This window comes from Equus przewalskii, chromosome 17, assembly GCF_037783145.1.
Source record: "Equus przewalskii isolate Varuska chromosome 17, EquPr2, whole genome shotgun sequence".
Classification (NCBI taxonomy): Eukaryota; Metazoa; Chordata; class Mammalia; order Perissodactyla; family Equidae; genus Equus; species Equus przewalskii.
Window position 1 is genome coordinate 61,288,901 of NC_091847.1, and position 12,569 is coordinate 61,301,469.

Below are 12,569 nucleotides of genomic sequence, written 5' to 3' on the forward strand. Positions count from 1 at the left end.
TAGAACAGGTACATTTTGAGATTATAGTTTATATTTATAGTGTACAGATTTTCCTGCAGAAGAAACAGTCCTGGCAAATAAGTGCTTGAGAGGTATGTGGATATGTGGGAATAATGAATATACTACTTGTGTTAATCAAATTCAGTTTTTATTTATGAACACTATATCATAATTATTTAAAAATTGTATATATACATATATATGAATATATATGTCAGTACAATTAGAATATGGATAGAAGAATCTAGTTTTAAAACTTAAAAGTCTATTCATGCTGTCAGCTCTTTATCATAAAGTAATTTGACTACTTAGAAATTGAAAAAATTGTATGATTATAAACATCTTCCCTCCTGAAGAGGTCATCTATTCTCATTAAGCAAATCAGTAATTCCTAATAATATATGCATTTCCAAATCTACAAATGCCTGATGACAGGGTACAAGAATATCAAATTCTGAGTTTATTATTAGGGACCCATATCATCCTTATTTTGTAATTTCCTAATTTGTGATAATTAAATTTCAGTACTACTATCCTCATTCTCCAAGATCTTCAATAATTTTATAAACTCTGAAACTCTGTCTCCAAAATGGCATTCAAAGTCAGACTTCTTTTCTTTTCTTCCTTTTCTTGGTTTATCAAGAAACTTTCTCCTTATGTAGATGACATTCTTGTTTCTGACCTTTCACCAAGAATTTAGTAACTGTACCTAATCTCATTAGCTCACATTTACAGAATCCATTAAGTTTTCACCTAATATATATGCTGATTGTGAGCCTCTAATACTTTTAGTTCTGGAAAATACTTTAAATTCCAGTATATTCTTAAAACGGTTAGACTAGTGTAAAGAAAATATAATAATGCCTTTCTGTTTTTGTTTTCTTTTTTGTACTGTTATATTAAAAGATATTCTTTCTTTCTTGCATACACAGCAAAATAACATACTATTTAGACTCTTGAAATTTGGCAAATATCTTTCTCTAACAATCAATAAGGTCCTTCCAGCACCAACTGGAACATAATCAAACCTGTATACACCCACATATATATAGAAACCTAAATAATCCTCTTCCTTTTTTAGCTATGAAGGTTAAGCCAATACAATATGATTAGAAGAAATCAACTTATAGTATGCAAAATCTCTCATTAGATAATAAAACATATTAAAATATCAGTAAAACGTTAAATTTTTAATAATTAAAATGGTTCAGAAGTTCTGCCAGAATAGGCAAACAATTTAATGAATAAGAATATGTAGTTAAAATACAGGCCTAAATGTATGGAGCGTATTTATATTTTCATTTCCAGTCGTGATTGAGAATAATACTTCTTCAACAAATGGTATTAATACAACTGACTAGATTTGTATTGTGTCGTTAAGTGTATCAGGAAACTTATCTTGTCCTTACCAAAAACAAAAATCCAAATATGTCAATGTGAATGATACAAATAAAGACAAGAAATATTATAAAATATGTTATATTTTTATAATTTGGAACTAATTATACATGTGTGTTGGTGTGTGTATATGAAAAGAAAATAATAGGAAAAAAACTGGTAAATGTTACCACACACAAGTTTAAAATATTTCTATGTTTTTTATCTCAACATTACAACAAAGAATTGTCTGGCCCAAAATGTCAATAGTGCCAAAGTGAGAAACTCTAGTCTTAAGAATTAACTCTAATAAATGTCATTGAGGGTAGGGTGAAATGGGCAATTCGTGTGCCTTTTTCTGACAATTAAACTTGTAAAACTCTATTGTAAAATAGTTCAATGATATGCTATCAATATTTAATGGTATACATGCTTTGGTTTGCTAATTCTCCCTCTGGAAATTATTCTAAGTGTATAACGGAACAAGAACTGAAAAGTCGTGTGTACATTTGTTCATCACAGCGTTGCATACAATAGTGCTAAAAACTGCAAACTAATGATCTGAATATGAGAATACTTATTTAGATCATGATAAATACATACAATAAAGCATTGCACAGATGTTAGAAAATAATCTGCATCCCCTAATCATATAGAAAGAAAGCAATGGCATATAAATGGAATGAAAAAAATCTTTAAAACAACATGTCTATCAGGAGTTAATTTATCATAGAAACATAGTGTAAATATTGCAGTATGCATACAGGTTTTGCATATAGGAATGTACAAACGTGTTTGCCAAATTGAAAGTGATGTTTGACTCAGGGTTGTGAAATAGGGTATTTTTGAAACCCTTGTTTTAACACCTTATAATGGTTAATATTATATAAAAGTAGGTGTTACCTTTCTATTCACAAAATAAGTAACTTAGATGAACATGTATTATTTGCATAATAAAAATGATTAAAGTTGTTCTTTTCAATCAACTGCTTCTGCTCAAACTTTAGACTAATATTTTAAGCTAAATTATACTAAAATAGATTTAAAAAGAGGTCAAGTTTAAGTATTTATATTGCTAAGAAAATCTTTATAGGCTGTGATGGCCTTTTATTCAAATTTTCCAAGAATGCAATTTTGGCTACCTGAAAAGTGCACTTAATTAACTTCATTATGCACTTTTCCTGTCATTCATTCATTCATTCATTCACCCTGAGGAGTGGCAGATATGGTTTTCACTGACAATTCACATATTAAACAATTAAAACATATAATATTAGAACTATTCCTGAACTATACAACCAATAAAAATGACATATAAGTGATCAGCAATTAGCAAAAGTAAATAATTGTCATCAATTACCTTGAGATTTTTTCATAACCTCCAGTACAGCCATTCTTTACAAATTAGAAGAGTTTCTAGATACGCACATTAGAAAAGGGCTTATCTCCACTCTTCATATTTGTCTAAGAGTATGACATCAAAAAGAACCTATTGACTTCTTTGGTTATCTGAGGGGAAGAATGGAAAAGATGATAAGCCCATGAGAATTGATTTTACTAAGTATACCAAGTAATACATGGGCAAACCAGTCAAATACATTAATAAGTCATTGAAACTGTTTCAAAATTATTTCCCTGAAAATTTAGTTCAACAATTATATAGAATAATCTTCAGTTTAATACCTAGGACATCACTTAAAAGCATTTTCTGGTTTATCAAGAAATTGCCAGAATACTAATGATGAAACATCATGCAATCTAATTATGTTTAAAACATTAGATTTCAAATTAAAATGATTTATAAGACATTTTTCATCATAAAGACATGAAAATGTAAACAGACCTTTTAATTAATTTCAGGACATTAATATATTTTTATCTTTCTTTACATTTTCAAAATGTTAAATATTTTGAAATAATTTGCCTGCTATGAGACTCTGTAAGGACACTATACATATTTATCTGGATAGAGTGGATGAACCTCCATATTCTCTGATGTTTTTCCAAAATATCCTAAAATGAATGTTGGGAACTGGCAAGTCCTTCTGTACTCTAAGGAGCTACAAGAGGTCAATATTTTTGTGGTATCCACTCTGCCCATCACACTAGCAGAGTGCTTGCCTGCTAGTTTATACCCTTGACAGTCTTTGCCCGGTATTATCATTATTACTTTAACTTATTGACTCTTAGTCACAATCCTACTTTTCTATACCTGCTTAAAGTACTGAGTCTGCAAAATCTTAAACTATAGCCTGCCTTGCCAGCTTGCTTTCAGATGTGTTCAGCCAATATAAGGTGCTGATCAGATACTGGAATTTGAAGAAGAGGAGAGTGGCACTGTTCCTATTTCTGATTCCTTTCCACATTAGCTGCAGACAGCTGAGGCTTCAGTGACATTTACTTCCCACGTCCTAGCTGTGAGAAAATCCCTACCCACCCATCCCAGCCATGGCAGCTCCATTTCCAAAGTCCGTCCTCTGAACTATCTCACTGTCTTTGGGTCTTTCAACCATCTATCACCAGTGAATAAATTCTATGTATTAAACCCTGTGCTTTGAAATAGCTAGCATGAGTTCTATTTTGCTTATTGGATCCTGATTGACACATAGACTTTGAAGCATTTGTAGTGGAGAAGTTGGTCTTTCTCCAGAAGCATAGGTGGGGGATCACATCTCACCATCTGGAGCACTGTTGACCTACACAGGCAGAGATACTGTGTTTCCCAAACTGCTCAGATGTAAGGTGCTCTTACCAGCAAAATCTGATCCCCAGTGAGGAGGCATCAAGGAAAGTACAATTCATCCACAGGACTCGGTAGCCACAGAGAGAAAGATGAAGTGGATGGTTAATAAGAAAGCTGAAGAGATGGTTAATAAGAGATAAATGGCTAGATGAGACAATGATACCTTGATCAGATATAATATGAGAATTTAGGAGACTGCTGTAATGCATACACACAAAAAAAGTTTCTGGAACTAAAACTCATGATTTACGATGTATAAAAATTTAGTATTTAGCATTTTAGCTGAAGTGGAAGATGGTTATAGTTAACTTGAATTAGCAAACTTGAAGGCAAAGTAAAATTATCCAAAATACAGTGCAAAGGGAAACGTGTGCATTTAAAAACAGATCTAGGACAACTAATATTGAGATAATAGTTTCAAAAAAGAGGAAGTAGCAAGTTGAGTTAAGTAACACTAATTACGTTGCTAACAGAGAATAAACTATATTATTAAACATACTAGAAGAAATTCTATATATAGAAAACTCTAAAGAATCCACCACAAAACTATTAGAAATAATTAATGAATACAGTAAAGTTGCAGGGTACAAAATCAACATACAAAAATCAGTTTCATTTCTATACCCTAATAACAAGCTAGCAGAAAAAGGAATCAAAAATGCAATCGCATTTACAATCACAATAAGAAGAATGAAATATCTAGGAATAAATTTAACCAAGGAGATACACTGCAAACTAGAAGACGTTATTGAAAGAAATCAGACATGAAGATGGAAGGATAGTCTGTGCTCATTGATTGGAAGAATAAACATAGTTAAAATGTCTATATTACCTAAAGCAACATATAGATTCATTGCAATCCCAATCAGAATCCCAATGACATTCTTCATGGAAATATCATAAATAATCCTAAAATTTATATGGAAAAATAAAAGACCCTGAATAGCCAAAGCAATTCTGAGAAAAAAGAACAAAGCTGGAGGCAGCACAATCCCTGACTTCAAAATATAGTGCAAAACTATAATAATGAAAACAGCATGATACTGCTACAAAAACAGGCACACAGATCAATGGAACAGAATTGAGAGCCAATAAATAAAACTACACATATATGGACAGCTAATCTTTGACACAAGAGCCAAGAACATACAATGAAGAAAGGAAAATCTCTTCAATAAATTGTGTTGGGAAAATTGAACAGCCATGTGTACAGGAATGAAAGTATACCATTATCTTACACCGTACACAAAAACTAACTCAAAATAGATTAAAGATTTAAATGTAAGTCCTGAAACCATAAAACTCCTAGAAGAAAATATAGTTAGTATGCTCTTTGACATCAGTCTTAGCAGTATCTTTTTGAATACCATGTCTACTCAGGTAGGGAAACAAAAGAAAAAAATAAACAAATGGGACTACATCAGACTAAGTAGCTTCTGCACTGCAAAGGAAACCATGAACAAGTTGAAAAGACAACCCATTAACTGGCAGAAAATATTTGCAAATCACATATCCAACAAGTGGTTTATTTACAAAATATATCAAGAAGTCATACAGCTCAACAACAAAAACATGAACAACTCGATCAAAAAATGGGCAGGGGATACGAACAGACATCTTTCCAAAGAAGATATACAGATGACCAACATGAAAATTTGTTCAATATCACTAATTATTAGTGAAATACAAATCAAAACCACAGTAAGATACCACATTACACCCATTAGAATGGCTATAATTAACAAGACAAGAAATAACAAATGTTGGAGAAGATGTGGAAAAAAGGGAAACATCAGACACTGTTGGTGAGAATGCAAACTTGTGCAGCCACTACAGAAAACATTATGGAGATTTCTCAAAAAATTAAAAATAGAAATACCATATGATCCAGCTATTCCACTAGTGTGTATTTAGCCAAACGACGTGAAGTCACTAACTCAAAAAGATTTACTCACCCATATGTTCATCGCAGCGTTATTCACAATAGCCAAGACATGGAAGCAATCCAAGTACTCATCAATGGATGGATGGAAAAGAAGATGTGGTGTATATATATATACAACAGAGTACTACTTGGCCGTAAAAAAAGACAAAATTGTGGCATTTGCAACAACGTGGATGGATCTTGAGGGTATTATGCTACGCGAAATAAGTCAGACAGAGAAAGACAAACACTGCATGATTTCACTCATATGTGGAAGATAAACAAACGAACACATAGCTAAGGAGAACAGATTGGTGGTTACCAGAGGAGGAGAGGGTGAAAGGGGTAAATGGGTACACATGTATGCTGACGGATAAGAACTAGACTCCTGGTGGTGAACATGATGCAGTCTAGACAGAAACTAAAATGTAATCACGTACACCTAAAATTTACACAATGTTATAAGCAAATCTGACCTGAGCAAAATAAGTTTTTAAAAAGATTTGAATCTACAGAAAGCAAACTTTCACCAACTTACAGCCAAGATATAAATGCTCATACCTGGATATAATATATGCATATATGTGTATAATTCATAAATTCCAAGAACAAAAAGACTGTGTTCTTTTTACAACCATTTAGGACTTATAAAATGTTACTTAGAATCAAATTGGCATTAGATGATTATTTCTAAATTTCTACATGATGATGGGAAAAAGTCTATAGATTAGAGAGAATAGCATACAAAGCAAGAATCTCATGCCCAGATAAGATATTATTCATCCATCGAGATGAAAAAAGTTCTTTGGGTAAATATTATGGTTCTAAAAATATATTTCTCTTCTATCCTTTCTAGGAAAGAGACTTGAGAAAAAAATTTGACTAAACTGATACAAACAAAAGGATGCAAAATTTATAACTATTTATACTTAACTTTAAATGGAGTATGCTAGCATGAAAGAGAATGTGTAATTGAAGAGATAAAAAAGACTCCTAGGGAAATGAAAATGTTTCATCTGGCATTTGTTAGTGTTTAGTGAGAACGGGGAAATAAAAATACTTAAAGGTTTTCATCTTTTAAGATGGTAGGAGTGGAGGAATGAAAAAATACAGTAAAACTTGCAAATTAAAAAAAAAAGAAAAGAAACCAAAAGGGGACAAATATAACAGTGACCAAATAGGCTAACAGAAGGAAAAGGAAAAATATATAAAACAAGTAAATATAAAAGAGGATAATATGAATAAAATCAAGCTTATTAATCGTTGCACCAAATATGGTGGTGAATGGGCTGAAATCTCCTATTAAAAAAAAAATAGAGATTATTGGAGAAGATAAAAAAATAAAACCCAGCTTTGAAGTCAAATCTCAGAAGTCACTGGTGCTTTTGATGAATCTAGGGGATTTTTCTGAGAGAATGACTGTGAATGAATACTGGTAATATTTTAAACCTTCTAAGCAGATGAAGCAGGATTTGGCAAAAATGACAAGAAGAGGGGGAAAACCACAGCCTAGTCAAAGCATGCTGAGATAATTTTTCCTCTTTTCCAGCAGAATATCTGGAATAAATTCATGTGGAAGGTGAATTTTAAAGTCCTTTTCTCTATGATTTTCAAAAGAACTAAATTTCAAAATGAACATTTCTTCCCCATTAGGAATTTTGAAAATTACATGTTCTCTTTTTGCCATGCTTCTATGAAAAATGAAAAATGTCATGATGAACTACACCCACTGGGAAATAATCTACAGATTGTAATCCTCAGGTTAGGGCACATTCAAGGAGTTGTGGAACTGGAGAGCAATGAGGAGGGACGTTCTTGCAGATCCGCGATAGCTTCACAGGCATCCATTTCTTCTCAGGCCTACTGCAAACACAGGATTGAGTGTGATGGCTGATCACCAATGATCTAGTGATCTATGGTCTATTGGTCTACCATCTAACATAGGTACCATTTGTTCAGGGACAGTCATCTGAACCGTGAGGTGCACAGACTGTATATATAGCATTAAAACAATGAGGGAGTAATCAGACTATGGTTTCTACATAATTAACTACATCTAGCTGCTTTTAAACCAGATATCTTTTCCTTCTCAATTTATGAAAAGAAAATAAAAAACCAACTCATTTCAGGCTTAATTTGTCTTGGCGAAATTTCTGTCAGTACCAATAGCTGAGGGTCTGGGTAAGAGAGGGTCAGTGCTGCAAGAGATAGTCTCCAGAGAGTAGAAAGTAATCACCATCAATGAGTAAGACACAAGGGTCACAAATATTATTATGAATACCAGGCCAACTTTGTGTCTTATCTTTGATAAGAATATAAGAAGCCTGATACATTGCTTAAGATATTTTGTTGGTTAGCAGAAACTGGGAAACATGTAAATTTTCTTTGCAGGAATGCAAACTCGGAAGGAGTAATGTGACGTAATATTCTGAGATGTTATAAATGAATTTTATTCCTTATGTGTTCCTTTTCCCTTCTATGCTCTGCTCAAGCAGACAGTAAGCTTCTTCACCAGAAAATCCAGAGATTACCAGGATGAAGGGAGGGAGAAGTACAGCACATCTTTGGGTCCCGAAGCAGAAGAGACTGAGCCAAGAAATTCCCAGAGAAATGGCTATGCTAGAGCGTAGCCACCTTCACAATAGTCTCAGTTTCTCTGTTTGTCATCAAAAGGGGGAGCTCGGTCCTGAGATGGAAAGATAGATGTCTCCTTTGTTTACCTTAACAATCAATGAACAAAAGACCCTTGTCCCCACTCTGTACCAACAATAACTTGGGACCAGGTAAGTAACTAATATGTGGATGTGGAGGAGAAAAATACGAAAAAGAAGACTCACATTTCCTTCGGCCTGGCAGAACAGGAGCTTAAATCCAAAATCCAGTTGTCACAGTTAATAAATAAAGCAACATTTCTTTTCACACTTGACTTTTATAACCTGAAATTCATATCTACTAACATAAGTATTTTAAATTGTGTTTCCAATGAACAACATTGGAGACAATATTATCTCCAAAAGTGCATGGGTTGTTCAATAAATTGCCTGTGTAATATATCATAACAACATACTTTTTTAAAAGCAAGAATCATTGTATCCATATTATCTGCCAACAGTACAATAAAATACAAATTACAAACAAAAATTTTTAACCATCCTACTTCCATATAATAAATATTAATTTAGAAATTGTAATTCATATGTTTAAATAATTATTTTATTATAAAGGAAATAACAAATGAAACATTAAATTATGTGGAAAAGACAAAAACTAAGAGTAGCACATATCCAAATATTTGGAAGGCAGCCCAAAACAGTACACAGAGACAAAAATAGAGCCTTCAATTAATTTATTAAAGATAACCTGTGAACTTGGTATCCTAGCATCTCTGGGTGGGTATGGTCCTGTCTCAGACAACCTAACAAATCATCAGTTTTCACTGTATACTGAATCTGGTGCATTTTCACACAAGATTAGTTAAAATAACATTGTAAATCATGATGGTTAATTTTATGTGTCAACTTGACTGACCAAAGGGATGCCCAGATAGCTGATAAACTGTTCTTTTGGGCTGAGTCTGTGAGGGTGTTTACAGAAGAGATTAGTGTTTGAATCTGTAGACTGAGTAAAGAAGATCACCCTCACCAATGTGAGTGGGCATCATCAAATCCTTTAAGGGCTTAAATGCAATAAAAAGACAGAGGAAGAACAAATTTGCTTTCTTCCTTTGCCCTTGGACATCGGCAGTCATGGTTCTTGGGCCTTTCTACTCGAACCAGGACTTACACCATCACCCCCCTGCCCCATTCTCGGGCCTTTGGACTCAGACTGAATTGCACCACCAGTTTTCCTGTTCTCCAGCTTGATCGTGGGTCTGCATAATCACAGGAGCCAATTCCTATAATAAATCTCCATATAAACAAACTATTGATTCTGTTATTCTGGAGAACCCTGCCTAACGCATTGGTGACTCTATCCAGATACTCTAAACACAGGGGCGTTTATCAGTATATGTACAATATCATATGATGATTCTTTTCTCTCACTGTTTTTCACTTCTTAACCTTTGATAGACCCTAGCATATTGTTGAGTTAGAAAGACAGCAATTGAAGCTGGAGCAAGATGTTCATCAAAAAAAGGAATCTTTTCCTTTTCCTATCTCAAACACATCCTCCTCGTGCTAGCATTGTTCTCTATCTGTGGTAGTTTAAGAAAGGATGTATATTCTGCTCCTCATCTTTACTGATGCTTATATCTTGTACATAAATCAGCCTTCCTATACCCTACTTTCCAAAAACTCATATCTTTATCCCCTTACAGATTTTCTGAAAGTGCTATAATATTTAATATTCCATTAAAAGACCAAAGTCCATTTTATTGTGTCAAAATTTAAATGACTTTCCTATTCTTGCCATATTTTGTAATTAGTATTGATAAAAACTTAAGAAGATTTTATCCTAAATTTGGTTTATCAATAAGCAATATTTACTCTCAATAATCTAGCAAAGTTTGCATGCATTTCAACTATATTTTGCTATAATCCATTTTAATTTCACATTTTCAGAATCACTATTAATTTTATACAGTTCTTATAGCCACTATGCAGGAAAGTTGCTCAGTGATTTTGACTACTCCTGTCTTTTTCCCTCATCATTCAATGCTGGCTAAAATTCAATTAGTCCCATTGTCTTTAGTGAGGAATAGTATCAGAATCTTAAATCTGACACTAGGTGTACATATTAGATTGTTTAATGAGATGATTAGATGTTGCCTTATTGATACCAATGGCGTCTTAGTTAGGTTTTTTTTAGTGTAAGTTAATATTCACAGTGACTCTACTCATAATAGCTGAAAACTAAAAACAATCAAATATTAATATTAGTTAACTTGTGAATGAATATTCATTAACACGTGGATAAAGCAACATGGGATACATGCATAAAACAGCATGGACTGCAATGGATTGCTACCCAGCAATAAAAGGAATGGACTACTACTGTATCCAAAATGTGAGCATCTCAAAAGGATTATGCTAATGAAAGAGCCAGCCATAGAGACCACACACTATATGATTCCATTTATATGGCACTCGAGAAATCCCCAAATTACGATGATAGTCAGTAGTTAGTGGTTGCAAATGGGAACATGAGAACTTTTGGGGTGATGGAACGTTCTGTATTTTGTTCATGGTCATTATTACATGACCATATACATTTGTAAAGACCTATTACATTCTACATTTATAATGCTTCAATTTTACTGTATCTATATTATTCCTCAATGAATACGATTAAAAAATAACATAATAAGGAGCACAGAGGCCCAGATACTAGACCTGACTCTATCACTTAGAAAAAAATCCACTTCCATTTTCTAAGCTACATTTTTTTTTGGAAATATTTAGATACTACCTCCCATGCTAACTTTATAGCTATTGGGGATCCAAATTATATAGAGAGATATATATTTAGGCACTGTGATGCAAATCCTAAAATATATAAATGCTATAGCCATTTTATTATAACCTAAAAAATAAAGTCTATTACTTTACTAGTGTCTAAGTCAGGGATGCTTTCAGCTTTGTAAAAAGAAACTGCAATGGTTAAATACATCAGGGTTTATTTTTCTCACATGAGCGGAAGTCTTGAGTTTGGTGTTGTAGGCCTGGTATCCGTGTTCAAAGATGTCATCATAAATGTAGACTCCGTCTCCTCCATCTTCCTTAGAGTTTGGCTTTTGTCTTCATGCTTGTCACCTCATGGTCACAAGATGGCTGCTGCAAGTCAGGATGTCATACCCATAGTCCAAGCAGGAAGACGGAGGAGGATGAAGGGGGAAAGTGGCTTTTTTATCATGAGGGGTTGCCTTTTTATTTGGGAATTAAAGCCCTTCTTAGTACTTTGTAGCAGATTTTCCCTCGCAGTTCCTTAGGCAGAACTGGATCACCTGTACATCACTGGGCTGTTGGTGGCCCAGGTGATGCAGATCCCATGACTCTTTAAGCACGTGCAAGACCTGCTGCTTCTGAGACCAAGAGAAGTCTGTGTGTACCTGGAAATATAGGGCTATTGTTAGCAGGGAAGCAAGGAGACGGCTTTGGATAGACGGTGAACAGGCTCTTCACCATGGGCATGGCTGTGTTCCCCAAGGAGATTATAATAAACATCTTAAGAGAAGACATATCATAATTTTCCATGGGTCAGATCTCTTAACGTAGTGTTATGCACGTATTAAGAATGTTTAACTTTGTTTGTAAAGTCCTTTCTCCCAGATTATCTCATTTGATCCTCACAGCAACCCTGTGAAGTAAGTATTGAAGATTTTAGCCTCATTTTCCATGTGAAGAAGTTGAAAAGGAAAGTTAAAGCATTTGCTAAGAAATGGTAGAATAGAAGCTCATCTGGCTTCAAAGCCAATGCTCACCCCACAGCATCAGCCTGCCTCCCATTGCAGGGGCTGAGGAAAGACATCGACCAAAGGCTCAAATGTTAAATTGGTGCCCCGAGACAAAGAGCAGCCATGAGCTG